The sequence below is a fragment of the Oryx dammah genome, unplaced genomic scaffold (genome assembly GCF_014754425.2).
Source record: "Oryx dammah isolate SB20612 unplaced genomic scaffold, SCBI_Odam_1.1 HiC_scaffold_27, whole genome shotgun sequence".
Lineage (NCBI taxonomy): Eukaryota > Metazoa > Chordata > Mammalia > Artiodactyla > Bovidae > Oryx > Oryx dammah.
In genome coordinates this window covers 128,056,112-128,083,182 of record NW_024070211.1, presented here as the reverse complement: position 1 = coordinate 128,083,182, position 27,071 = coordinate 128,056,112, and the positions used below count along the sequence as shown (strand labels likewise).

General features: G+C 35.3%; 1 protein-coding gene across 4 annotated transcripts in view; it reads right to left on the bottom strand.

Annotated features, from left to right (window-relative positions):
- The window catches only part of GULP1 (GULP PTB domain containing engulfment adaptor 1), a 334,314-nt gene that overhangs the window by 156,945 nt on the left and 150,298 nt on the right, over positions 1–27,071 (bottom strand). The gene's annotated exons all lie outside the window — the stretch shown is intronic.

The following is a 27,071-nucleotide window of genomic DNA, read 5'->3' as shown; positions in this document are numbered from 1 at the left end:
CATGAATCAAGGTAAATTGGAAGTGGTCAAACAGGAGGTGGCAAGAGTAAACATCGACATTTTAGGAATCAGTGAACTAAAATGGATGGGAATGGGCAAATTTTATTCAGCTGACATTTTATCTACTACTGTGGACAAGAATCCCTTAGAAGAAATGGAGCAACCCTGATAGTCAATGACAGACTCCGAAATGCAGTACCAGATGCAGTCTCAAAAGCAACAGAACAATCTCAGTTCATCTCCAAGGCAAACTATTCAATATCACAATAATCTAAGTCTATGCCCCAACAACAAATGCCAAAGAAGCTGAAGTTGAATGGTTCTATGAAGACCTACAAGATCTTCTGGAACTAATACTGAAAAAGGATGTCCTTTTCATAATAGAGGACTGGAATGCAAAAGTAGGAAGTCAAGATATACCTGGAGTAACAGGCAAGTTTGGCCTTGGAGTACAAAATGAAGCAGGGAAGTTTTGCCAGGAGAATGCACTAGTCATGGCAAACACCCTCTTCCAACAACACAAGAGATAACTTTTGGGCAGGGGGCAGTAATAAAATATAGAATTTTAGGCACTCAAAAGTACTATTAAAAATAAGGCAAAAGGTTAAAATTAATATGATGGGGCACAATTTTAGATTGCAGGTTTAGAAAAAGAAGGTAAAATGGCTTTGAGTAGAAACGTAAGTGAAGTGAGGTAGTAAGTCAAGGAACCTCTAGACAAAAGCAAGAGGAAAAAGCAAGTCTGGCATTTTGAAAAATAGCAAGGAAGCCAGTAAGCAGAGGTTGAGGGTAAGAAGGAAAGTGGTAAGGACAGAGGTCAGCAGGCCAGATGCTGCAGGGCTTTGTAAACATGGTAAGTAGTATGGATTCTGTTCTAAGTATATTAGGAAGGCACTGGAAAGATTTAGCAAAATAGCTGATAAGACTTGACTTTTTATTTAAAAGTTATCATTCTGACAATAAATGGAAACTAGACTGTTGAAGTGAGGGAACATGGTACAAGAGTGGAAGCAGGGAGGCCAAGTAGGGGCTGCGAGAAATGACAGAGAAAACAGCCTGTTGTAAGGAGTCAGGAACACAGAAGTAAAATTTGGTCAAATTGTGCATGTATTTTGAGGATAGAACCATAAATTCTTACTAACAGATGGACTGCTGGGTATAGTAGATTTGAGAGAAAGTGAGATTATCAGTGATCTTGAAGGGAAAAAACAAGTGAGCAGCAAATCTGGGGATAAATTGTGAGTCAAAGTTTCTCTTTTGACACTTTCTAAGCAATTACATTTTACAGTCCTGTGCTAATATTACTACTAACTTGGAAAAACTCTTAAAAAATAATCTTAAAGCAAATGCCCTGTTTCTGTTCCTTTCTTCATGCCTGAGGCTAGCTCCAATTAGAATAAAGGAAGAGGCTGGGTGGCAGTGCAGCTCATGTCCCACTTTTCTTTTTTCTAACCACAAAAACCAGCCAGTGCGACATCTTAAATATGCAAGATGCTTATCCCTTCCTGACAGCATTATGAAGAACTCTATGGTACAACCATCGTAATATTTAAAAATATTCAAGTCAGTGTTAAAGTAACAAAGCTTATGCAATTGATTGGACTATCTGGCAGATTTAGCTATGTTTGTGTTAATAAGATCTAATTTATATGTAACCTAAAAAATCCTTCTATATTATTCAATGTTTAACTTGTTGAGATTTTGATTCCTACTTTTTTACACTTATCAATCGACAGATCAAATTCTTAACACATGTCTTAGCTTCCAGCATCAATGTGCAAACCTACTGTTTTAGTTAAAATAATTTTATTTTCTTGAAATAATAAAATATTTTTATTTAAGGTAGATTAAACACAATGGTTATAAAATTTAAAAAATCTTCCAAAATACCCATATAAATTGACATTTTATTTTAAATCCTTCACTCGCTGGGGCAAAAAAGACAACAAAAAACATTTCTTAACAGCTAGAAAGTATATTTGCTTCACAGGTAATGTGCAGGCACCATGCTGTGTGCATCTGGAGAATTAATATCTGTTTCTGGATAATAAGATTTAAGAAACTAGCAGATAACCTTTGATCTCAAAACTGCTAAACATCCTTTTAAAGAGTTAACTGTTTTTTAATTCTTCTTTGTCTTTTATGCTGATGAAACTTACAACTCCAAGAACTTTAATTGCCAAGCAAATATTGAAGCCGAAGTGAAAAAGAAATGCTATTTCACCTCTAAATAGAACAAACAGATGATACCAAAGTATAATCAATTCTAACTTCAACTTGATATGTGCAACTGCCAATTAGATTATGTGGGCTCTGAATTTTAAAGAGGTCTGAAGAACAGTTTAAGAATCAGTAAATTTAGCTCTTAATGCTCTTCTTTCTTCGGGTACAAAATGTAGCCTAAAAAGCATATTTCCTCCATTTCTAGAAAAGATTCTGAGACACTGCTTTGTATTTGTACTATCAGTTAATAGGTATTAATATTGTTGCTCAGTTGTACAGTTGTGTCTTCATCGCCCTAATGCATAATATGAAAAATTTCATTCAGTGGTGGTTTTCATATATTAAAAACAAAAATATATTAGAAATGTCATTCAAGCAGAACTGCTATGGTAAATTTGATAAAAGAAGGCAAGTCTAGGATGAATAATGCTGTGATTCAGGTAAGTAATCATTTGTTATTTTTATTGCAGAACAGCCAAATTTTATTGTGTTCTTACCTATATGACAAGAGCTAAGCCTTCCCTGGTGGCTCAGGTAATAAAGAATCTGCCTGCAGTGCAGGAGACCCAGGTTCGATTCCTGGGGTGGGAAGATTCCCCTGGAGAACGGAATGGCAACCCACTCCTGTATTCCTGCATGGAGAATTCCATGGTCAGAGGAGCCTTGTAAGCTATAGTCCATGGGGTCACTGAGATTTGGGGATGTTCCCAGTGGTCCAGTCGCTAAGGCTCCATGTTCCCAATGCAGGGGGTCTGGGTTCGACCCCTGGTTTGGAAAGTAAATCCCACATGCTATAACTGAGAGTTCACATAGTGCAACTAAAGATCCCACATGCCACAACTAAGACCCAATGCAGCCAAATAAATAAATAAAAACAAATATTTTTTAAAAGATTTTTTAGAAGAGTTTCTGTATGTGGGTTAGCAGTCCTGGCTTAGATCTGTCCACAGATCTATCTGCCCTTCTCATACCTCATATTGGGCTTCCCTGGCTCAAATAGTAAAGAATCTGCCTGCAATACAGGATACCTGGGTTCAATATCTGGGTTGGAAAGATCCCCTGGAGAAGAGAATGGCAACCCACTTCTGTATTCTTGCCTGGAGAATCCCATGGACAGAGGAGCCTGGCAGGTTACAGTCCTAGCTTTTCTTGAAGTACTTTCTTATCAAAGAAAGTATTCTTCAAAATGTTTTCTTTATGAAGACTATTTGTACAGAATGCTTGAGCATGTGCCCTAACACATGTGCAAATTAATATATGTACATATATAATATATTATATTTAATCTAAAAATTAAATGTACATACTACTTTCTTAATATTAGGATATCTTGAAATATACCTAAACACATATGGCAAAAAGCATGAGATAAAAATTGATTTTGATTAAAAATTTTAACTTTTCTTTTTTTTTTTTTCTTTTTGAATTCCCCATAGGAATTCATGTATTCCACTTTGGAAACCACTGGTCAAAGAAAAAAGACAGTAAAACGTATTCTATGAAAAGAGGCATGAAAATGTTTTTATGATGGGTGCTTGGAAAGAGAGAATCTAAATTTATGACGAGGGCAATCCCCTCAAAAAATGATGAGGGCCTAGGGACTTACACTTTGATAAAGTAGGAAGATCATACCTATGATGCTATGGTGTCTTTTCTTATTATATTATCTCACATTTAATTTTGTTAGCATAAAAATTTAATTACAGAATTTGTGGAAAAGGTGATGATGATGATAGGATGTGAATTCATCCATTAAAAAAAAAAAAGGACAATTAATAGAGCAAAATTAAATATCCAGAAACAAAGTCTACAACAAAATTAGGTGACGAAATGTGATGGACAGAAATTTAAGATAATCTCAAGATTCTTACCTGCTTGTGTACATACCCTTTAAATACATCCTATCGAATGTGGATAGGATCTGACAGAATAATGAGGTGTCATTCTTGGGATGACATTAGGTGATTGGAGTAAAAGTGGAGATACAATGAAGATACAGTGAAGGTCTCTAAGCAGTTGACTTTATAAGTTAATTAAAAAAAAAAAAGAAATTATCCTGGGTAGACGTAACTTAATCAAGTGAGAGCCCTTAAAAGATATACTGGGCTCTATCTGAAGAGAGATTCTCCTGGTAGGAAAAGCAAAGAGCCTGCTGTGAACTGCTCATGAAGAGAGAGCAGCCTTCCCCCCAGATTTGATATTTTAAGAACAGACATAGACTCTTTTTAACTGGCTTTGTCATGAAATGCACACTAAAAGAAAATGAATTCTGACAAAAACCCATGGAGTCTTGGAAGCTGATTCTTCTCTAGTTGAGTCTGCTGATGAGAAAACAGTCCAGTCCACACCTTAGTATCAGTCTTGTGATACCCTGAGCAGAGGACCCAGCGAGGGAGTCTATGGGACGTTCAACACACAAAAACTGTGAGGAAATAAATGATGATAGCTATAAGCAAGGAGGTGTTTTAGACGGCATAACATCTGTTACAAGGTATAGAAAACGAATACATGTGCTGTCTCCAGTAATCTCATAATTCAACTAAATGAGGATAAACAATTGACAGAGACACTGTAGTATCAGCACCTGTGAGGAGAAAATAAAGGAACTAGAAAGTCTTTTGACACACCATAATAGCCAAGAGGTTTTCAGTGACAGCTGGTATAATTGAGAGGGCATTTTCCCTTCCAGCTCTCTGGGGTGGGCAAGAGATTTGGGTGAAGGTTCAAAATGGCGAGAGCAACCTAAGTGCCATGAATTTCCAAAAGCTACACATTAAAGCTTCCCATTAATGATAACTTCTGGAAAGAGAAACAAACTAAGATAAACTGGAATAGTAGTGACTGAAGAAAAAGTCTAGAAAAACTTAACAAAGAAGACAAGGCCAGAATTTGAAAGTAAGAAGTTATACCACAGAACAGAAAATTTTAGCACTGTGAAGCTAGAAAAGATATTGTAAGCCACTACCTTTGTTTCAGCAAACCTATTCTCATGCCCAAAATATTAAAATACAAAAAGATTATATTAGAATCTCATAAGACTGTAATAAGATATAAAAGGAAAATGAGAAGGGAATAATATTATAAGCAATGAAAGGGAGCTAAAAGGCTTGGCAACAAATTGAAATGAACCTCTAGCATGATTTTCCAAAATAAGCCAAAATAACTTAAAAAAATAATAGAAGGCATGAAAAAAAATGACAGAGTAAACATTAGAAAAACTCAAAAATTAAGTGACAAATCTCAGAAAATTCAGAAATAAATGAGATAAGTAATTTTGGAAAGAAAAACTAAACCAGGAGAGTTCAAACACTCTTTATAGTGCTATAAAGAACTAAAGGTAAAAATAGGAAGAATTATTTAAGTTAGCAAAAAAGAAATGAAGAAGGAGATACAAAGGATTTGAGAGGAAGTCTCAAAAATTGAATGCAGAAAAAATAATCCAACATATAATGAGTCCTCAAAGGAGACAGCCAAAAAATGGGACAGAATAAATACTAAAATTTTTTTCATTTAAGTTTATTAAATGAAAAAAACTTAATATATGTCATATGAATATTACATTGCATATTTGGGCAAAGTCACCAACATAACCAATAAGACATATTCTAGTCAAATTCCAGTAAAATTTAAAGTTAAAAAAAAAAAATCTTTGAGAATGTAGGCAAAAACTCCAAGGCACTCATAAAGAAGAAAATGTCAGATTGAAATCAAGTTTTAACAACAATGCTAATAGCAAAAGACAACTGAAGAAAAGAAAATGGAAACTAATGAATTTGGATAGAGCAAATATCTTTGAAATATTAAGGTACAGACCAAATGCTGTCAGCCTGTGAGAACTAAGGAAACATTCCAATCAGTTCTTCCTGAAGTATCACCTTCAGTCAGGCAAATTAAGAAGAAAACCAATTACATAAGGCAAATTTACATTTACAGCTCACACAACAAAAAGACTTGAGCAGACATTTCTCCAAAGATATACCAATGGCCAACAAGTACTACACCAAAAGATGTTCAACATCTTTAATCATTAGTGAAACACAAATTGAAACCATAATGAGATACCATTTGATACTCACTAGAATCACTAGAATAACTTTAAAAAATAGATGTCATGTGTCAATGAGCATGAAGATGTCATTTGTTAATGAGCAAGTGTCAATGAGCATGAAGACATCGCTGGAGAGAATATAAAATGATAATCACTATGGAACAGTTTGGCTGTTCCTAAAAGGTTAAGCATAGAATTACCCCATGACCCAGGAACTGACCCTCAAGAATGGAAAACAAGTTCCCAAATACCTGGTTGAAAATGCTTGTAGCAGCACTATCTACAATAATCAAAAGGTGGAAACAACCTAAATAGTCATTTAATGGATGAGTGGCTAAATAGAAATGTGGTATACACATACAATAGAATATTATTTAATCATTTAAAGGATTGAAGTACTAGAAAATGCTATGACATGAAAGTGAAAATGTCAGTCCCTCAGTCATGTCTAACTCTTTGTGACCCCATGGACTATAGCCTGCCAGGTTCCTCTGTCCATGGAATTCTCCAGGTATGTATACCGGAGTGGGCAGCCTTCCCTTCTCCTGGGGATCTTCCCAAGCCAGGGATCACATCCGGGTCTCCTGTAAGTTTCCTGCATTGCAGGCAGATTCTTTACTGTCTGAGCCACCATGGATTCCTCAAAAACGTTACTAAAGTGAAAGAAATCAGACACTAAAAGCCAGATATTATATGATCTCATTTACTTGAAATATATAGAAAGAGTAAATAAAAAAGCAAGTTGGGGGCAGCCAGATGCTGAGGAGAGGTGGGAATGAGATCTGACTCTTATTAGATATGAGGTTTTCTTTTAGGCCAATGGAAATATTTTGGAACTAGAAATGGTGTTCAAAAAACCCTGTGAATGGACTAAATTACCACTGAATTGCACACTTTAAAATAGTTATTTTTATTTTGTGAATTTCATCTCAAAAATAAAATTAGAAAAATATATATATATACCTACATGTAAAACTAAGATGAAATGATGAAGATAGGATAGAATACAGAGTGTTCAATGTAGAGAAAGGACTATCAAAAATGGATGTAATAATGGAAAATATATGAAAACTAGAATGAACTTGCTGTCTTTTATATATCAACGGCAAAATAAAGACTGTTATTTTGAGTCAGATGCTAGAGTTACCAAGGAGAGAAGAGATCTGATACTGCTCATCATAGGAAAACAGGAGATTAAAATAAAAAGAAGGGTTCATAGACTCAAGACTCAGTCTACTCTAGGGGCTTATTTGGGACTAGACTGATATGTTTGACTGTGCTGATCTGAGGCCAGTCAGTCCCTTCCTGTGTGTTCTTTGTCAAGGGTGGTGTTGGTGAAATGTTTGATAGCTGGATTGAGGCAGAGAAAGGACAAGATGAACCAGAACCTCTTAAGCACCAAAAAGCATAAAAGTGCTCAAAGAATGATGGAGGTATGCCAAAGTGACACAAAGGCCTAAAGGGTCACCAGTGAGACAATTTAAAGAACACTATAAATAACGATAGTAATGGATTATAAGCCACTGAATAAAATAGGAAGTCATGAGTAAATAATGCTATAAATAAATACATACATTACAGAGAAGTCATACTTTATAGCAGAATGCCAACACAGAGGGAATGAATTAAAAAGCCACCATTTGACAACCATCACAGAAATAAGTAATTAACACGAGGGTTCAGTTCAGTTCAGTTCAGTCACTCAGTCGTGTCCGACTCTTTGCGACCCCATGAATAGCAGCACGCCAGGCCTCCCTGTCCATCACCAACTCCCGGAGTTCACTCAGACTCACATCCATCGAGTCAGTGATGCCATCCAGCCATCTCATCCTCTGTCGTCCCCTTCTCCTCCTGCCCCCAATCCCTCCCAGCATCAGAGTCTTTTCCAATGAGTCAACTCTTCACATGAGGTGGCCAAAGTACTGGAGTTTCAGTTTTAGCATCATTCCTTCCAAAGAAATCCCAGGGCTGATCTCCTTCAGAATGGACTGATTGGATCTCCTTGCAGTCCAAGGGACTCTGAAGAGTCTTCTCCAACACCACAGTTCAAAAGCATTAATTCTTCAGCACTCAGTCTTCTTCACAGTCCAACTCTCACATCCATACATGACCACAGCAAAAACCATAGCCTTGACTAGACTGACCTTAGTTGGCAAAGTAATGTCTCTGCTTTTGAATATGCTATCTAGGTTGATCATAACTTTTCTTCCAAGGATAATCAGTGCTAAAACTAGTAGGTGAAAATTGATGTAGCTCAAGTTATTCACAAGGTTTTGGTTCTGAGTTTCTTTTGTATGTAAAGTCAGATAACAATGAATAATGCTATATTCTTTCATCTCCACTGGTATTGAGAACTGGGATTCTTAAAATATCTCTCCCAAATATTAATAACTCATTTGCATAAAACTACTGATTATCAATCTTTTTATAAGAGAAATACGGTAGAAACTATATTAACGAAGTGGAGGAAATGACCAGTATTGGGACATATTGACACCTTATGGTTCTTGATGCATTGAGAAAAACACCAGACAAACTCAAACTGAGAGATACCCTACAAAGTAGCCAGTATTCTTAATAAAATATCAAGGTCATGAAAGGAAAGGGAAGACTGGTAACTTTCCAAACTGGGAGATTACAGAGACAGCTATATGTAATATGCAGTCCTTAATTGGATCTTGAAGGATACTACTGGGACTATCAGCAAAACATAAATAGAGTTTGTGAGTGAGATGATGGAATTCAATATTAATTTTCTGATTTTGATGGCTATACTGCGGTTATAAAGAAGAATGTCCTTGTTTTTAGGAAAAAGTCACTTAAGTAATATAGGGTAATGGGACAGCATGTCTGCTACATGATCTCAAACAGTTCTGAAAAAAATATTATATTTATGGGTGTGTTATTATGCTCCATACAATGGATGTATAAATATGCACATGAATGCGTGTGTATATACATAGAGAGAGAAAGAGAGGAGAAATAGCAGGAAAGAGAAAGAAAATAAATATATATGCTTAATGCAGTAAAACTTCAATGAATGGAAAGCTAGGAAATCTTTGTTAGGCAAAGATTATATGGAGTTCTTCATACTATTCTTAAAACACTTCTGTACAACAGAAACTCCTTATTGAGAAAAAAAAGACTGTATAATAACTCCTGGCCTCACTGATTACCCAGAGTGAAGGGAAGCTGCAATGGACAACAATTGAGCCCTATCTACTTTAAGTAGACATTGTTTAATTGATTAAACTTTGAAAAGAGGTAAATTTTTACTAAATTTTAAAGAACAATTTTAAAATGGTAATTTCTTAGAATAGAAAATAAAAGGAAAAAATATTATTCTAAATATGTATCTTGTTGGTAGTATAATCACACAAACAAGAGCTATTTCTTGTGACTCTGAAACAGAACAATTTGACCCAATATCTCTAAGGTGATAGGCCATAAGGAACAAAAGGAAGTGCAAACAAAACAAATTCATTTCAGTGATGATAAACGTGAGACAGTCCTGGCATTGTGATTCTTAGTCTCTTTTGTATATAAAGTTGGACAACCATCAGTTCAGTTCAGTTCAGTCACTCAGTCGTGTACAACTCTTTGTGACCCCATGAACTGCAGCACGCCAGGGCTACCTATCCATCACCGACTCTTGGAGCCTACTCAAACTCATGTTCATTGAGTCGGTGATGCAGTCCAGCTGTCTTATCCTCTGTCGTCCCCTTCTCCTCCTGCCTTCAATCTTTCCCAGAATCAGAATCTTTTCAAATGAGTCATCTCTTCACATCAGGTGGCCAAAGTATTGGAATTTCAGCTTCAACATCAGTCCTTCCAATGAACAGCCAGGACTGATCTCCTTTAGGATGGACTGGGTGGATCTCCTTGCAGTCCAAGGGACTCTCAAGAGTCTTCTCCAACACCACAGTTCAAAAGCATCAATTCTTCAGTGTTCAGCTTTCTTTATAGTCCAACCCTTACATCCATACACAACTACTGGAAAAACCATAGCCTTGACTAGATGGACCTTTGTTGGCAAGGTAATGTCTCTGCTTTTTAATATGCTATCTGGGTTGGTCATCATTTTTCTTTGAAGGAGTAACCATCTTTTAATTTCATGGCTGCAGTCACCATCTGAATTATTTTGGAGCCCAGAAAAATAAAGTCTGCCACTGTTTCCACTGTTTCTCCATCTATTTGCCATGAAGTGATGGGACCAGATGCCATGATCTTTGTTTTCTCAGTGTTGAGTTTTAAGCCAACTTTTTCACTTTCCTCTTTCACTTTCATCAAGAGGCTCTGTAGTTCTTCTCTTTCTGCCATAAGGGTGGTGTCATCTGCATATCTGAGGTTGTTGATATTTCTCCCAGCAATCTTGATTCCAGCTTGTGCTTCATCCAGCCCAGCATTTCCCATGATGTACTCTGCATATAAGTTAAATAAGCAGGGTGACAATATACAGCCTTGATGTACTCCTTTTCCTATTTGGAACCAGTTTGTTGTTCTATGTCCAGTTCTAACTGTGGCTTCCTGACCTGCAAACAGATTTCTCAAGAGGCAGGTCAGGTGGTCTGGTATTCCCATCTCTTTCAGAATTTTCCATAGTTTATTGTGATCCACACAGTCAAAGGCTTTGGCATAGACAGTAAAGAAGAAACAATGAACAATGTTATATTCTATTATCTTCATTGGTATTGAGAGTTGTAGGTGAAAGAAGATACACATGTGAAACAGAAATAGTTAACTAAAACTCCACAGTCCTGATATCCAATTAGAACAATTAGTGTAATCTCTAGACATATGTTTATCTTTAAAAAAAGGAATACTGAAAGGTTAGAAACAGCCAAATCTAGTGGTAATGAACAACACTCTGGCACCCAAGTTTTGGTCTTAAAAATAGTGCTTGTCACAAAAGAACCGAAGTTCCTTGAACAAATGGCTGAGTCAATGTCTAAGATGGGAACTGTACAGAGTCTAAGGTTTGAAGGCCCTAATGGAAAAGTCATCATCAATTAGAATAATAACTGAAATGGATGGAAAAATGTCAAATATGTCTACATTCATGAGCTAATAAGAATAAGAAAGGATAATAACTCATCCCTCAACACTGAAAAGAGCTAGAAAACAAATTCATCATTTCAAGAGCCAGCAAATAAAGGAAAAGAACCAACCATTTATCTCGACTTCCCTATGTAATTTCATTGGTTAACCTAGAACTGGTTTTTCTTTAGAAGTATCCTGCTAGTTAAGTGTAAAAGTAATGACAGAACGGGAACATACATTTCAATCCTGCCGGGAGCCAGCGTGAGGAATTCCACCCATGATAAGGTCATGCGGCAGAGTTCTGATGGGCAAGGTTGAGTCAGATCTCAGGTTTTCCCCCTGGCATTTCCTGAGCATTTACCCCCCAAAAATAAGAATCCACCTTTTCCACTCTTCTGACATTCTCTGGAAAAAGTCAATTCAGGGCTTTAGTCTTCTGCATTTGAAAGAATGTTTTAATCCAAAAACCCCTCTGAGGCTTTCTAGCCTACCTGCAGGACTAGTACAGCTGCACATGTGATTGTTTGAGACCTCCTGACAGCGGGAGGCACAGGAAGCTTAAAACATCCTAGGAATGTAGGCGCTTCTGAGGAGTCAAAATCATTAGAACAGGACTGATTAAAGGTTTCATTTGTTGAGCCAATACTTGCTGCCAAATTTTCACATCTTTTATTTGTTGATATAGTTGGTATATAGAAAAAACAAGTAGCAACATTAGATCTTTGAGTTAAATACCTTCTTTGTTATAACCCACTGCGCCTCTGTTCTATACAGATGTAACTTTAGTGCTTTAAGGAGATGCAGATTAAAGAAAAACACTTCAGCGGAAATGAGATTAACATTCATTAAGGAAGAGAGCCAAAAAGTGTTAGCAAGCCTCTTGACCAGAAGATAATGTAAATCACCTGAGACCTTTTGTATACAAAAAGATATACAGAAAGAGTCTGGGCTGCTAACACTGCATATTTTGTATTACCCATTGATCTCTATGTACAATCAAAAAGGTATAAAAGGCCTTTCTAGACAATAGAGGCGGGGCCAGTCATTGGAAGGACTGGTTTCTCCCGTGTCTCCTCTTTACTCCTTTTCAGGCTGATCCCTTGGAACATGGAGGCTCACCATGTCTACTTACTTGTCCTGGCTTTTAAGATCTGTAAGAGAGAGAGCCCAAGGCGGGACAATCTCCGATATTCAAGTGGGTGCCGGCGGCCTAATGTAGATGGTGCAAGTTCCTTGTCTGGAACTTTATTGGCCTTCCCTGAAAGCCAAGTTATTCAGCCTTCTTTCTCCACTGAGAGAGAGCCCAAGGCAGGGCACTCTCCGATATTCAAATGGGCGCTGGCCGCCTAACGTAGATAGTGCAAGTTCCTTGTCAGGAACTTTATTGGTTTTCCATGTAAACCAAGTTAACCAGCCTCTTTTCTCCACTTAATTTTCCTACTATACTATTTCTTCCTAATCTAATCTTATGTTTGTTAATAAATAAATAAGTTTTTCCCTCGCCAACGCTGTCCCTGCTTCGAATTCCCTGGATCCACCGGGGCTGGACCCCGGCACAATCTCTAATAAGCTAGTGGAGCCTTTGAGCATCAGTGGTTATTTAACATCAGACAAGAGAAACAAACAAAAGTTACATAACTCCTGATGAAAGAACGCTACACCACCAGCAAACAGATTTGCTGAAAGAAAATCAAACCTGATTCTAATCAAACCTCTATATCCAACTAACTAACATTGTACAGAAAATTCAAAGCACTGAGGAACATGTTAAACTACTCCACAGGGTTGCCATCTTTAAAATCTAGATAGTGAGAAACTCTCTAGCACAAAGGAATGGTTTCTTCTACATTTATTTGTTACATGGAGGGTAGAAAGAGAGAAAGACGAATGAGAAAATTGATTAAAAAGACATGAATAATGTAAGTTATGGACTTGTTAAGGAATATAAGTCATATTTAAAACAAGCAAATTGAAAACACTATGAGACAATTGGCAATTTAAACATGGCTAGCAATTGATGCTATTAAAGAATTACTATAATTATTTTCACATCCTAATGACATAGTAATTACATTTAAAATAGTTTTAGATAGTCACACAGAGATACTCATAGATGAAATTAAAGAATGCTGGCATTTGCATCAAAATAATATTAGGAGAGGGGTAAGGAAAGAGCATATAGATGAACAGAATGTCCATGCATGGAAATTGCTGAAGGTGGGTGAGGGATACATGAGGGTTCATTACACCACTGTGAACTCTGCACATGTCTGAAATTATTCTTAATAAACATTTAAAATAATTTATAACTACTATAGTGGATTAAACTAGTAATTTTGATGAAGTATTCTCTATATTACAAAATTTACATACCTATAAAAATTCATAAAAATGTTCAGATTAAAAGAGTTGCAACTTTTTAATTGGCATAGTCAGTAGTCCTCTTTGTCATCAGTTCAAATAACAATCTCATGTTCTCCATGTGACAAACCAATATGACAGATTTCTATCATAAGGCCAGAGAACATTCCTCCAACAGTTGCACATTTAAGACACAATTATCTTTTAATATCTAAAGTAAATAAAATACCAAAATATCCTGAAATGAGGCAAAGATACACTTGACTTTTAAGGTTTATTTTTAGGACTGAAACTCAAGTATACACACATATATGTATACATACACATATTATATACATATAGTGTGTGTATATACCCATATATGCATATATATACACACAGAAACATATATACTTTAAAAAATAGAAACATGATGGAAGTCTGAAAATAAAAAGAAATTTTAAAAGTGCTATTTTCAGCTCAACTTTATCCATCTTAAAATGCTAACTAATCATGAACGTTAAGACTTTCTGCTAATGCTTTTGAAAATGATTTTGATATGTTAAATGTTTCATAAAATACCTTTAACTGACTTTTGAGTTACTAAAATTATATGGAGTTAAAAAATACTAGTTAGCACAGAAATTTTGTGTTTTCATCATATTTTAAAAATTTAATCCTTTGTCAGGAATTTTTAACAGAATATGCTTTACAAGTGTGTAGTACTATTAAAATGCAGTCAGATCACAGTCATAGAATCTCTTTAAAACTATATTGCTTTATTTAAAAGTAATGAAAGAGCCTAATGTGTGTAAGCAACATTACGCAGCAGAAAGAATAATACATTAGGAAAACAAGTTAAAGTTCTCACTACTGTTGTCTGTATGGGCAAAGGTAAATCCCATATTTTCTGGAATTTAATTTCTTTTAATAGGGCCATAATATGGGAATAAATTGTTTCTACAGACATACTGAACAGTTTTAAAGGAATAAAGATATCTCCTCATCTTTAAAATGGGATACATAACATCAATATTTTACTGTGCTCTTTGAGTGTAGTGCTACAGAAAAGCAGGGATCAATTATAAGCAAATTGAGTTTCTCAAAGACTCACCCTCAGCTGGTAGAACATGACTTTTTCATCCTCAGGAGCAATGAATAAACTGGAAACAGCTAAGGAGAAGAAGCCATCCGTGGTTGGCTTTTGAAAAGCAGACTACATAGTACTAAAGATTAACCTGAATCTCTACCTGATTTCTGAGCAGCTCATCTTCTAAGCAGTAGTTCTCAGAAAGGAGGTCAAAGAGATGTTTGAGGAGTCCAGGGGTCCAGAAACTGAAGCAGCAGAGAAATAAATAGTGCTTCTATAGGGTCAGTGCCTCTAATTAGCACAGGCACAGAGAAACTCTACTGCTTTCATGCAGTCACAGTAAGAAAGAGAGTCTTATTACATCCTGTGACCTGTATGTCCTGGAAAAGGCTTAGGAAGGAAAAAGGTATTTTCAGTAACAGTTGAGAAAATTTCTTTTTAAATAGGTGCAGGGATCTTTTGTGAATCAAAATTCCTGCCTGAGTTCAAAAATGATTAATAATATCTTATTAAAATTATTTATTTAATTTAAATGTTTATTTACTTTAAATAGATGCACATATATTTAATTAAATTAGAAAATACATCAGAGTTTCAAATACAAAGTGAAAAGCAAGTCTAAAATAAGTTTATATTTTTAAATTTCATGTCTGCAAATAACAAATACAACATCAGACTGACTAAGGCTATTTAAGTGTACGAAAGGTTGAAGGCATGGCCTGTCATTCAGTTTCAGGAATTAAGTTATGAACACACACACACACACACACACACACAAACACACACATATATATATCATATGTAAATTGTATGTGTGTATGATGTATATGTAATACATATGCATACATGTACATATACACATACATATGTATTTGTACAAACCTGACAACTTAATTTATTCTTAGAAATTAACCAATTAATATAGACAAATTTATTGTTTTAAAAGGGCATTGATAAGAACTAATTCCTAGTTGAACTAGCACTTTAAATGAAATCTGATGAATTTTTGACTAAAATATTAAAAGGAATTGGAGAATTTTGAAAGGCATAAATACAGTATTTAAAGAGTATTAACATATGATGGATAAAAAAGTAAACCTAAACATGTTTGGGAACGCATGTACACCCGTGGTGGATTCATGTCAATGTATGGCAAAACCAATACAGAATTGTAAAGTAAAATAAAAAATAAATTAAAAAAAAAGTAAACCTAAAGAGAAATGAAAAAGTCAATAAAATAACAATATGTCCAGTGGTTATTCAGTGTTTATCTACAATTGAGAATGATTTTTTTTTTTTGAATTTTGAATTTTTTGACACATGTATTGAGTCCTGCCCCTAAGACCTCAGGTGTGAGGCTTTGCACCAAGGCCACAGAAGTGGAGTCCAGAATCAAGGTCACCTCTGAAGCTGACTGAGCCCCTTTGTAACTGTTGCCAAAGGCCCCTGATCACCACTAACAAGCTTCCTGACTTGCAATTAGGCAAAGAAGCCCACTCCAGTAAATACTCTTGCACCCCAACCAATCACCTAACACCATCCTTTTAGCAAGAATTTTCTTTGTCTTGAGACTATAAAAATTGGCTATTAATGCATGAAATCAGTTGACTCTCCTTGGTCTGTCAGGAGGTTGGCCTGTTGCGCTTGCAGTACCCACTTTATCTCTGCTCTTTGTTCTTAATAAACTGACTCCCTTATGAAATGCTTTATGTCTGGAAATTCTTTTCTAACCCATGCTCGGACTGTCTCAACAACATGAGAAATATTTTAAAAATTAAGAAAATATGAAGAAAGAGGCTTAACACTTTACCTTTGATTAAAAACAAAGAATAGCTACTTAGCTCTATTTGAAGTGCTTTTCTATGTGTAAGGAAAAAGCAGTTAGAGTTATATTTCCAAAAATGAAGATGTGATTGTCCATTCTCTGCTTGGAGACCTTCATATTTTCATTCTTCAGCTCTACCTGTCCCTCTTCCTGTAAAGCTTTTCCTCATGCACTGGAGTGCTCCACTCCCAAACAAATAATTACTCTTCCTGTAAGTCTTCATATATTCTGTCACAGTATTTGAAATTATTAATTTATACATGCTTTCACTCTATTATAGTGAAATAAACAGATTCGCAAATGAAATAAAAATATTCTCAAATGCAAAAGCTATGCCTTCTTTATGGTTTTACAAAAAGACAAAAATAATCAATTGATGAATGACTAAATGGGTGGATGGAAGTTACCACAACAAAGAGCTGGTGATGATAACCCTTCATATTTTTAATCTGAAATTTTACTAATAATGTTCTAAAAGAAAAAATATAGTATGGCATAATTAACATTTTATCACCATATTATCACCTACATCCCTCTGTAAACACAAAACACATACACACACATGCACACAAACACAAATATTCCAAGTTAAAATGTAAATTTTTAGTTTAGACTTCACATATTTAAAATTTCATAATTTGTACAGCCCTCCAGGGGTAGGACTACCAAGTTTATTAATGACTGTGGCTGATTCAAAAATGTTAAATAGGGGAAATAAAAGCTCTACCTTAAAAGAACAAATCTGCTGTTTGTCAATGAGAGGGTGAGACCAGATAATCAATAAGGGTCCTCCGAATTATTTTAAAGAATTTTTCCCATGGCATCAAACTCCCATTAAGCTAAACTTTCACTAAAGCTGGGCACACATGTTTTACAACAGAACAACTTTTTAAAATGAAGAGAAACTAATTTTTCAAATGATAGCCCAGTTGAATAAATATGAATAAATTCTCTAAACATTCTATAGTAATGTATTTTTTGCTATTTTTTAACTAATTGGAATAAATTATACTATAGTTTCCATTGGGAAAGACTGTTAAAATGGATCTGCCTTCCTAACATGGATCGCCTGAGCTATTCTCATAATTTAGAGCGTGTAGGCAATTTCTGGCACAGAATGTAAGGAAGTAAGTGTAAAGAAACCATTGGGTAATTCTAGGAAATAGCACTAGCTTGAACAAACGCAAAAAAGGAACAATCCTTTATAATCCAATGAGACATGCTTTAAAAGCTTCCAGCGGTTTCCTGAGAAGTACTCAAGAGTCATTAAAAAGCAGCCACGTTTTGCCATAAGAGAGAATGGGAAAAGGATTTTCCTGTTGTAATGAGTAAGATGAGGCAACAAAAACAGCCAAATCGACACTGTTTACAGAGAATAGAAAGACAACAACCTTTATTTGTATAATGACACTTATATTCAAAGTAGCTGGATTCTCACTGCCTTAGTTTTAAAACACAGTTTAACTGTTAAGTAGTTTGAAAATTTTCCTAGCGTAGACAAAAAGTATTTTCTGAGCATCTAAAACTTTTTCAAAAACAGAAATTAAAATTTTTTTTTCAAAAACTCAATCTTCACCATTATGAGTTGGCATCTGAGAATGAATATAGTCTACCAGACTTTAAACATAAATGTTCAAGTATATTTATCCAACTATATCTGTCGAAATGCAGTAAATGTCTTATATGTTTGTGTGCTTTTTATTCACTTTTCAATTGAATACTATGAGTTCAAGGGCTTGCCATCCTGTGGCCTGTATGAATTTAATCCTGTCTCTGAATTATTGCTGACAGTCTCTCTTCCCAGGATGTAGGACACAAAGTCCACAAGGTGATACAGGTGAATTAAAGCTGAGACTGATGCCAGCTTTCTGATTGTCAGTCAGGCTCTTCCATCACAAGACTAAAAAGCATGAGATTGGTAAGACCAGAAAGGACTACCAGTTGAGTCCTGGAACTAAATGTCTAGCCTTGTGATTAGTTGTAATCAATCTGAGAAAATACCTAGTATCCTTGTACTTTACTTACTCCAGTCCAGTCACCTTAGTTAACCTCTAGGGTTGGCATTTACTTGATACATAATTTACATACCATAGAGTTCACTCATTTAAAATACACAATTCAGTGGTTTTTAGAATATTTACAAAGTTATGCAACCATCACTATCTAACTACATTTATACAGAACATTTTCATCACCCCAGAAAGAACTCTCAATGGACGAACAGACGAAAGGAGGGGAAAAAGAGGAAGAGAGGGATAGAAAGAAGAAAGGAAAGGACAAGAAGAGGAAAGCTCCACAAAAAGAACTTCATTTAAAAGTGAAAAAAAAAATGCTTACAAAAATAAATATTAAAAAAAAACACTGGAAATATAAATTCAATAACATTTTAAAAGTACATTTTTTCACTTTATTCTAGATGACTATATCTTTCCTTTCTTTTTCAAAGTCAGTATTATTATTTAGTCATGGGGTAGGTAAAAGATTCCTGGATTAGAAACTTGTTTTCTAAGACAGAGCACTGGGGCATCTTGGTTTGGTTAGATTATTTTGCAAACCATGAAATTTACTTTTATCTGAGAATGGCTGCATTCATTCCATGTTACCTTGAGGAATTTTGAAATAATAAAGGTATTTTTATAACAGGCCATGAGATGTAACTAGGGACTCTCAGCTCCTCTATTTCTTACTTATGATAGGGCTGTGACTCTGGGCTTACCACACCTGACATCTACCCTGTTGTTATTTAGGCGCTTAGCCATGTCTGTCTCTTTGTGACTCCATGGACTGTAGCCTGCCAGGCTCCTCTGTTCATGGGATTTTCCAAGCAAAAAGCTGGAATGGGTTGCCATTTCCTTCTCCAGGGGATCTTGCCGACCTGGGGTCAAAACCCATGTCTCCTGCTTGACAGGCAGATTCTTTACCACTGAGTCACCTGGGAAGCCTAGACTTCTACCCTAGACCACTATTTACTTAGCTTAGCTTGCTGCTAATGAAAAAAGCTGATGATGCCTGTTGAGACTGAAGATTAGTTCTATCTGCTTCAGTTTGCCTTTGTCCCTCGTTTCTTGTTTTTTTTTTTTTTTTCAGAACTAGCTAGCCAGAGATTTCTGACTTAGATAATGTTCCAGTTGCAAGCAAGACTTGATAGCTACTTAGAATCATGTGACCAGGGCAATCATCTCTGAAAATAAAAGCCCTTTCTTCTTTTTCCTACATACAGTGAAGTGAAGTCACTCAGTCGTGTCTGACTCTTGCGACCCCAAGGACTATAGCCTGTCCGACTCTTTGTGACCCCATGGACTGTAGCCCACCACATTCTTCTGTCCATGGGATTTTTCAGGCAAGAGTACTGGAGTGGGTTGCCATTTCCTTCTCCAGAGGATCTTCCCAACCCAGGGATCGAACCTGGGTCTCACGCATGGTAGGCAGACACTTTACCATCTGAGCCACCAGGGAAGTCTCCCAGCAAAACCTGGGGAGCTGGAAGTTGCTCTTTGGGACATGAGTCCACTTTCACCCCAGGATTTTCAGCTTCCTCAACAAAGCTGTCTTTCCTTTTACCCAGCACTTGTCTCTCAGTATTGGATTCTCGGGCAACAAGCAACTGAACCTAATGTAGATAACATTTCCTTTTATTCTTATTGTAACTCTCATTTTCAGCACTCAGAATATACATTCAGGTCTTCATAATCTTAAGCTTTTTAGTCTCATGATAGAACAGATGGATGGCAATCAGAAAACTGGAAAAAAATGCCACTTTAATTCACCCCTATTCACTTCTTCCTTCTCTTCCAAGGGCATGTTCTATGTTCTTCTATTCTTTCTTCTCCAATTGCAAACACCTTTTTTTCTGATTTGTTCTACACTGACAAAGGATTTAAACAGACATTAACATTTCATCTAACACTTTTCTTTGAAATTTGCTGTGTCAGAAGAATAAGTGTCATATTCTTTAAAATATCATGGGATTCTTCAAAAAGTCAACTTTCAGAAATTATTAATATCATTAAACTTTTCAGTATCTGGGTTGCATTTCACAGACAGATTATATGCAGTCCTGCAGTCTTCTGAGATAAAATTGCTTTATTACTTAGATAAAATAGATTGTATCTGAGATTGTGCTAATTGACCCTGAGAAATACAAACCACAGTAGCCTCCAAGCTATAATCTTTTTTAAAAAAGTCCCTACAATGTGCCTTTATTTTTGTCTTCAAAATACACAATTTCCTAAGATATACTCCTTATTCTATCAGAAACTCCAATGGACTATATAAAGGAAACTCTCTGGATCATATTAACCTATAGTAAGGAATCTTAGTTATTTGCAAAGTAATTTGGGACTGTGAAAATGAAGCAAATGAACTTTAAGTAAATACTGCTAAAAGTCATCTTTAAACACTTCATTCAAACATTTTAAGACTTATTCCACGTGGTAACATATATACCCTTGATATAATATTAGTGCATAAAACCAGGAACTATAAATTGTTACAAAGGAGTTATAATATCACCTATTCACTCCATTAGAATCTTGTTTTATAATAATAAAACAGTCATGCAAATTAATTCCATTTAAGAAATTATAAATTAGTCTAATTATGTAAATTTTATTTTTTGAGAAGACCAGAACAATTTCTGTCACTGTATGATTAAAAAATTTACGTAGACTAAAACACATAAACTGAAATCATTTTCCTGTCACTAAAGCTGTTTTAGAATAGAACAAATTATAAGCCCCTGACATATTAGAAAACCTCCCTCGAATGATTAATAGTGTTGAGTTCTAAGAGGAATTGCCAAGCTAATGACATATTAAGCTTTCCCAGCTTCAGCATTCTTTTGAACACACTGGGAGGGCAAGCATCTTATCTGTCAAATCCTTCACTTAGTTCTTGCTAAATTAAGTTCTAAAAAATACATAAATTACTTTTTTTTTTCCAGTGAAGATTACTGAAGTGTTATGATTTGGAATACTGCCTACTGGCTAGAATCATGCTAATAAGTCATAAAAATGATTTGCCTAATAGTTAGATAGCTGTAGTCAATATTCCAATTTAAAAATATATTGTGTTGCTTCTTTGTAAAGAAAACGATCGAAAAAGTAGACGTATAACAAAGACTTGTCACCAACTAGAAACATATAAAAACTGACCAATAAATAAAAATATTTTCCTTATAAAACACTTAATACAGTCAAAAAATTTGGTGTTTAACAAGCAAACTGAAATAGGAACATCTCTGAACAAATACAATAACTTATATAATATGATTTATCCTCCAATATTCATTTTAATCATAATTAGTGTATGGGGTTAAGGTATAGATCTTCAAATTATTAAGTTCTTTAATTTAGAGACAGTGTCAGAAAACCTAAAAGATACATAAAAGGGATAAACTGACTTCTCTCAAGAAATACTCTGTCTTTAAAAGTAGTAACAAAGGTATCTTTCAATCATTCAGTCCCTTATTTAAACAATATTTACTATGAACTTACATTGTGAATTATATTATAATACAAGTGAGCAAGATAGAATTAAGCTATGCCTCATGGAATTTATACACCATCAGCAAAGACAGAAATGGGAGAAAATAACTCACACATAAGGAGAAGAAAAATATAATGATTTATAGGGTATTATGGTGGCTTATTACAGGAAAACCTTAGCTAGTATAAAAAAATATATCTAGGGTCCTTTTTGGAGGAAGTCATGTTTAGACTATAATTTGAAAGATGGAAGTGAAGTTTACCACACAGAAGGAACAGGGAAAGGTTTGAAGGTGTGCAAACATGGCATTTAAAGAACTGAAAATGGGCCAATAAGGATGAAGAGTGGAGAAAGTTGGAAGCAGTGACAACAGATAGAGCTGAAGAGATAAGGCCAGGAAGAAACCTGTTTGGTATGTTAAGCCTTGCAATAGGAATCAACTGAAGGTGACTGGGAGATAACAAATCTGCATGTAGATTTACATATTAATATATTCACATTGTTGAAGAAACTTCTAGAAGAAGAGTTAAAAAGCTGTTGCTGTAGCTCGGGCAAAAGATGATGGTAGAGAAATAAAGCTGTCACTAAGAATGGAAGCAAATGAATGCATTATATTTTTTACAATATTAATGGATAAGATTCAGTGTCTGAAAATAAGGGGGTGTGGAAAGACGAAGTAATCACAGAAGCTTGAGCAGCAGTACAAAGCCCTGGTATATCTGGAAGAGTGGACTAGTTCTAGGACACTGGAACAGGTCTTCCAGCCAAAGAGAAGCTGCTCACCTGACTTCATGCAGTTTTAGATTAACTGTTTAATCAAGCGTGCTGTTCAAGGAGTGTAAGCCTTTCATGAAAACCAAAAGTTGATCGGAAACCTATCCAAAGATCTCAAAGTGAAAGGTGAAAGCATGAAGATTTTGCATTGAAATGTGCATTGAAATATACATCAATAAAAACAAGGAACTTTATACCATTCATTAAAGATGAAAGGGAATAATATAATATTTAATTGGGATTTGCCTAGTCTCCATTGTTTTTTTTTATAAAATTGGGGACACAAATCCTGATCCAACAACACGGAATCACTGTAGAGGAAAGATAAATGATATTCAAGGTGAACTCCAAGAAGTACCAAAAAGCAGATAAAAAATGAGCATAATCTGTTTATAATGCTAACTGAAAATTTTGTGATAGCAATTTGCAAGTATGAAATATTTAAACATAGCATCAGTCATCTCTTAACTACAGTTTGCATCTGTTAGATAGCTAAGGAGAGAGTATATATTATCCTGAGATGAAAAAAAAAAAAAAAAAAACAAAAAAAGCCTCAGGAGGAAAATGCTTCCTACTACTGGAGTACTGGAGGAGAATCACTGCGTCATGCAAATTAACATGTTGCACATAAATTGATGTTCTGTCTCAAACCCAGCAGCAATTCATGTTCAAGTCAGCACTCCTCTGATTTGACTTGCCATAGAAAATTCATAAAAAATACTCTAATGAAAGTTGCAGACTTATTAGCCCAAAACACTGTGAGTGACTAGAAGTAGTACTATAGCCCTATCTTGAGTGTTACTAACATGTGAGCATACATGTTTTTCTATAAAATAACTAAAAATAGTTCCAAATGTAATCTATAAGACTTGTAGATATAGAAAGATTATGTTTAAGATATGATCTATGATTGACCTCTCAGAGAGACTTCAAATTGTATCCAATACTCATAGCAGCATTATTTACAATTGCCAAGAAATATTAATAGAAGCAATCTAAGTTTCCATCAAGAGATTAATGGATAAAGAAGATGTGGTGTACACACACACACATATATACACAAACAGTGGAATACTACTCAGCCATAAAAAGTATAAAAATTTTGCCATTTGCAGTAACATGGATGGACTTGGAGGGAATTATGCCCAGTGAAATAAATCAGAAAGAGAAATAAAAGTATTGTATGATATCATCTACATGTCTAATCTAAAAAATAAAATAAAGTAGTGAATATAACAAAACAGAAGCAGACTCACACATAAAGAGAATAAACTAGTGGTTACCAGTGGAAAGACAGAAGGGGGGCTGTATAGGAGTAGGCTCTTAAAAATATATGCTAAATAATATATATTATTGTCTATATTCATGTATCATACAAAATCATACTGACTAGTTACTGAAATGCTGATTCTGTACAACCAAAAACACTAACTTAGCAATTTTGCAAGTTGCAAAAAACAAAGGACTCCAGAAAATTCCAAAGTTTTACTAGCGTTGTAACTATCAGGGATAGAAGAAAAAAAAATGGATCCAACACCTTTTCAACATTAATTTAATGGGTTTGTTTGCAATGAAATATTAAGACTATGGCTGGAAATTTGTTAGGCTTGGGAATAATAGGTTAAAAAAGCTAAATAACCTTATATCTAGGTTTGGAAGTAGAAAGAAACAAGCCAGCTAAAAAGCTAAAAATCTGCAGTGTAACTTTGGAATAAAGACAATGAAAATACTTTGTTACTATTTGGAAACTTCCATAGCTCAGAAGACAGAAAAACCATTCTTTATGCCCTACCACACAGATAGACATACCAGGTTCTATTTCTAGAATAAATAACCTGTCATTATAAAAGCCTGACAAACTAGAGTGCCATTTGCTACTTTTTAAAGTGGGTTCAATTTAATTCCTAAATGAGAGTTGGGATGGAGAAGAGGTGTACTCTCTACTTTTTTGCATTCCAATACTTCAATAAAGTATTTCATAAGAGTTTATTTTCTTCATCATTGTTTAAATTGTCCCTGAGAAGTGTGAATAAACAGAAAAAAACAGCCCAAACTCTATACAAAAACTAAACAACTCAGACTTTACAGAGGCAAAAAAGTTTTCCCCTGCTGTTGAGGAACAATTATCAGAAAACAGTTTACTAAAACTTTGGTGATGACACCATTGAACACTGCAATATTTTTTATGGTTTTAACGCTGAAATATTTGATGATGTTTTAATGTAAAAATTATGTATCATGCTTTAATTTTGGAAAGAATTACATTAAAACAACAAAAAACATTTTCAATAAGAAATTTGTTTTGTTTTGAAATGATAAAATAACCTTGGTCCTCTAAGTTCATTCCTAATTTTTAACACTATTCCTAACATTTCAAACATACAGTGAAATTTTAGGCTGAAATATTTCTAATTTATGCCTTGCATTGTTAAAGCATAACAAGTTGAACAGTAGGGGCTTCCCAGGTGGCACAGTGGCCAACAATCTGCTTGCCAGTGGAGGAGACACAAGAGATGCTGGTTCAGTCCCTGGGTCAGGAAGATCCCCTGGAGAAGGGAATGGCAACTCACTCCAGTATTCTTGCTTGGAAAAATTCCATGGACACAGGAGCTTGACAGGTTACAGTCCATTGGACACAACTGGGCACACACACACAAGCTAAAAGATGAAATGGTAAAGGAATATGATCAAGTTTTTAATTCAGTTTTTTGCTTTATTCTCTTCTATTCAAGGAATCCCCCCATCCTTCTGCTGTTATATGTTAACTGCACTCTGCTTACTTCATTAACTCTTGTTATCTCAGTACTGTAATCGATCTTCAATGAGAGTGAGAGGAGAGAGTTCTCTGATTCCCGTCATGGTTGTTAAGACCAGAACACTTAACTGTTTTTCTCCAATCCAAGCACCTATCTTCAGTATCCAGACCGCAGAAGATAACTGGGGCTTTCTTTTACCAGTTTGAATATTTGACAAAGCTCCTCTGCATCACAACTAAGTAAGCAGTTACTCATCCCAGCTCAAGGCTTCTCCAGGAAGCTGGAACCTGCCATTTCTGAAAATGGTGCATTCTTAATGCAACACCCACCTTTGGTTAAGTGTCCTACCCAAGGCCTATGGTTTGTTTTCTTTTTTAAAAATTGTTTTTTTTATTTTGTATTGGGGTAGGGCTACCCTGATGACTCACAGGCAAAGAACCCACCTGCCAATGCACAAGTCACAGGAGACTGGGGTTCTATCCCTGTGTGGGAAGATCCCCTGGAGAAGGAAATGGCAACCCACTCCAGTATTCTTGCCTGAGAAATCTCATAAACAGAGGAGCTACAGCCCATGGGGTGACAAAGAGTCGGACACAACTTAAGTGACTGAATGATAATAGCCATTAAACAGCATTGGGACAGTTTCAGGTAAACAGTGAAGGGACTTGGCTATACATGTAGTGTGTCCACCCTCCCTCAAACTGCCCTCCCCAGGGCCCATCTTCAGTTGTGACTTCCCAGTGTATCCTTTTATGGATTTTTCATACTTTTTGGTCTATTGAAGGTTCTCTGACTTATTTTCCAATACAATTCTAAATTGAATTCTATAAATTTATTTTCTAGTCTATCCAGGGATTTGAGGTTATAACAGGGATATTACTGTGTGTGCTTGGTTTATCACAAGGAATAGAAAATGTGTAACTTTCCTCTCACAATAAAATTTAATATCAAGTGTAAGTTTAAATTATGAAAGGGGATATAAAAACTCTTTTTAATGTTCTTGCTACTCTGGAAACTTACTATTGCTGCTTGCATTAGTGTTATCTTTAGGATACAGAACTAATGTTTTACTTTCTCAAAATGATCTTCTCATCTTTTCCAAGTAAACAAAATAAGAGGTTTATCTTGGAATCTTTCTGTATACTAGAAAACATGTAAATAAAACTATAAAGCTGAATATGAGGTAGGAGAACAGTCAAGGGATCTGAAATAAATGAAATATGAGGAGGATGAGTGGTACAAAAACATGGGAGAATAAGAAATATGTAACCCAGCTATCACAGAGCTGTATGTCAGATCTTTCCACAAGAAGGACAGGGAATACTGATGAGGTGTCTGATATTTTTGGATTAAAATTCTTTCATATGAATCTATATCTTCTTCATGAAGTAGAGTATAATGGATAAAATAGTATACAGGGGTTCTAATCCCCTTTCTGCCATTTGATCTTGGGCAAATTTACTTTACCGCTTTCTGCTTAAGATTTTT